Raw genomic sequence first — 3,349 nt, forward strand, 5'->3', positions numbered from 1 at the left:
GTTAGTGAAAAAGGTGATTGTCACTAACGTTCTCGAACCCACACTTTACTTAACATTGACACCACTAACATCCTGAGCCAAAGTCCCTGCTTACTTCACATTTTCTCTCTACAAGCAAAGCTAAGCCCAATAAAGAGGATAACTGCTTCAAACTCAAGATCCAGAGGCCCATACCCAAGACTTGAAGAGCCAACTAGAAGATCAGGGAGCAGTATATATAGGAGTAGCTTTGAATTAGATAAGGAGGTTGGAAACTTTAGGAGCCTTGGGCATAGAACTACTCTTTGTATTTTACTTTCTCTGCAACTTCTAGTTTTACTTTCATGATGTATTCTCCATCTTTGTTTTCATTTTCCAGAGATATGAACAACTAAACCCCTTTCATTGGGTTAGGGAGCTCAGTTGCAATTTGATGGATCAATATTAGTTTTCATTCTTCTTCTTCTATCTTTTCTCTTGATTTTACTAGAAAGCTTTCAATCTTCATCCAATTGGGTAGTTATCTTGGAAAAGAAACTATTCATACTTGGATCTCTTCAGAACCTTGGAAGAGGAATAAAGAGATCATGCTAGAAATGCTTTCTCATGCTGGACAAAATTGGGTTTGGATGGATATGTGACTATAATCCTACCAATACTTGATTTGGGAATGCATGTGGTATAATCAGTGACCATACTTCATCTCTTCTCATGAGCAATTGACCAAGGAATTGGCTATTGATCAAGATTTGAGAGATTGAATTACCAAGGAATTGGAATTCGATCATTTAAGATTGCCAAGGAGATCAATGAATGCATTGATTGAGGAAGAGATGAAAATGAATTTGATCCAGAGAATGCAACATCTCCTAAGCCCAATGAACTCCCCATTTCTGATCTTACCCATTCTCTTTAATTTCTGCCATTTACTTTTATGAGCATTTCCCCCATATCCATTTAAGATTCTGCAATTTACTTTCTGCCATTTACATTCGGCTCTTTATTTCTAGCATTTACTCTTTCTGCTCTTTACTTTTCTGCTACTTAATTTTCTGCAAATCTCAAATCAAAATTCTGGTTCGCTCAACTAGAATATTCCTCTAATTAAAGTTGCTTGATCAATCAATCTCTGTGGGATTCGACCTCACTCTATAGTGAGTTTTTACTTGACGACAATTCGGTACACTTACCGAAGGAAATTTGTTACTAGATGAATTTTCCATGCATCATTTGCTAGTTAAGCTAAACAGAATTTAGATTATGATGCAGAAATTTAAATGACTAGAAAGTAAATGATAGAAATTAAAGTGCAGAATCTTAAATGGGGAGTTGGGATAATGAGTAGGAAATTAAATGACAGAAAGTAAATAGAATGGGTAAGATCAGAAATGGGGAGATCATTGGGTTTAAGAGATGTTGCATTCTCCGGATCAAGTTCATTCTCATCTCTTCCTCAATCAATGCATTCATTAATCTCCTTGGCAATCTTAAGTGATTGGATCCCAATTCCTTGGCAATCTAATCTCTCTAAGCTTGAACAATTGCCCAATTCCTTGATTTAATTGCTCATGGAAAGAGATGAAAGTGTGGTCACTGATTTTACCACATGTATTTCCAAATCAAAGTGTTGGGAGGATTAAATGTCACAATATCCATCCAAACCCCAATTTGGTCCAACATGAGAAAGCATTTCTAGCATGATTTCCTCATCCCTTTTCCAAGGTTCAAAGGAGATCCAATTATGGAGAGTTTCTTTTCCAAGTCAACTAACCAATTGAATTAAGATAAAAAGCTTTCTAGTAAGATCAAGAGAAAAGAAAGAAGAAGAAGAATGAAAACTATAATTGATCCATCAAATTACAACAGAGCTCCCTAACCCAATGAAAGGGGTTTAGTTTTTCATAGCTCTAGGAATCAAAAATGGCAGAAAAGAAGAATCCATGCTAGAAGTACAGAAAAGTAAATATGCAGAGAGTGGTTCTCAAAAGTGCTAACCTCCTCTCTAGTTCAAAACTACTCCTATATATACTACTCCTCATGATCTTCTAGTGAGTTCTTCAAGTCTTGGATGTGGGCTCTGGACCTTGAGTTGAAGCAATTCTCATCTTTAGTGGGCCCAGCTTGCAGAGAAATAAAAATTAGGCTTGGACATTTAGTGAAATTAACATTGGGTAATATTTTGAGTGCGAGAACGTTAGTGGCATTCACTTTTTCCACTAACGTTCCACCCTTATATACCCATGTTAATTCCAACGTTAGAAATCTTAACGTTACTTCTAACGTTTCTTACTCAATCCTTGGCCAACGTTAATGGGACTCACTTTTCCCATTAACGTTGGCTTGTGCCCCTTTTCGGAAACGTTAATGGGAATCACTTTTCCCATTAACGTTGCTTGCCTCTTGCCCCTACGTTAGATTTCATGTTAGCTTGGCTAACGTAGCTCTTAACGTGGGTCTCTATCACCTTTGAGAGCATTAGTAACACTCACCTTTGTCACTAACGCTCTATTTGCCTTAATCCCATACGTTAGAGTCCACGTTAACTAAGTTAACGTGGCTCTTAACGTAGTAATGAAGCCATCTCCCAACGTTAGTGACTTTTTAGTATGTTTTTGGTATGATATAGTTAGTTTTTAGTATATTTTTGTTAGTTTTTAGTTAAAATTCACTTTTTTGGACTTTACTATGAGTTTGTGTGTTTTTCTGTGATTTCAGGTATTTTCTGGCTGAAATTGAGGGACCTGAGCAAAAATCTGATTCAGAGACTAAAAAGGACTGCAGATGCTGTTGGATTCTGACCTCCCTGCACTCGAAGTGGATTTTCTGGAGCTACAGAAGCCCAATTGGCGCTCTCTCAACGGCGTTGGAAAGTAGACATCCTGGGCTTTCCAGAAATATATGATAGTTCATACTTTGCCCAAGATTTGATGGCCCAAACCGGCGTTCAAAGTCACCCTCAGGAATCCCAGCGTTAAACGCTGGAACTGGCACCCAAATGGGAGTTAAACGCCCAAACTGGCACTAAAGCTGGCGTTTAACTCCAAGAAGAGTCTCTACACGAAAATACTTCAGTGCTAAGCCCAAGCACACACCAAGTGGGCCCGGAAGTGGATTTTTATGTCATTTACTCATCTCTGTAAACCTTAGGGTATTAGTTTTCTATAAGTAGGACCTTTTACTATTGTATAAAAAAATCTTTTGATCACTTTTAGATCTCTTGATCACTTTGGGAGGCTAGCCTCACGGCCATGCCTAGACCTTGTTCTTATGTATTTTCAACGGTGGAGCTTCTACACACCAGAGATTAAGGTGTGGAGCTCTGCTGTACCTCGAGTATTAATGCAATTACTATTGTTCTTCCATTCAATTC

The sequence above is a fragment of the Arachis duranensis genome, chromosome 3, assembly GCF_000817695.3.
Source record: "Arachis duranensis cultivar V14167 chromosome 3, aradu.V14167.gnm2.J7QH, whole genome shotgun sequence".
In the NCBI taxonomy this organism is placed as follows: Eukaryota; Viridiplantae; Streptophyta; class Magnoliopsida; order Fabales; family Fabaceae; genus Arachis; species Arachis duranensis.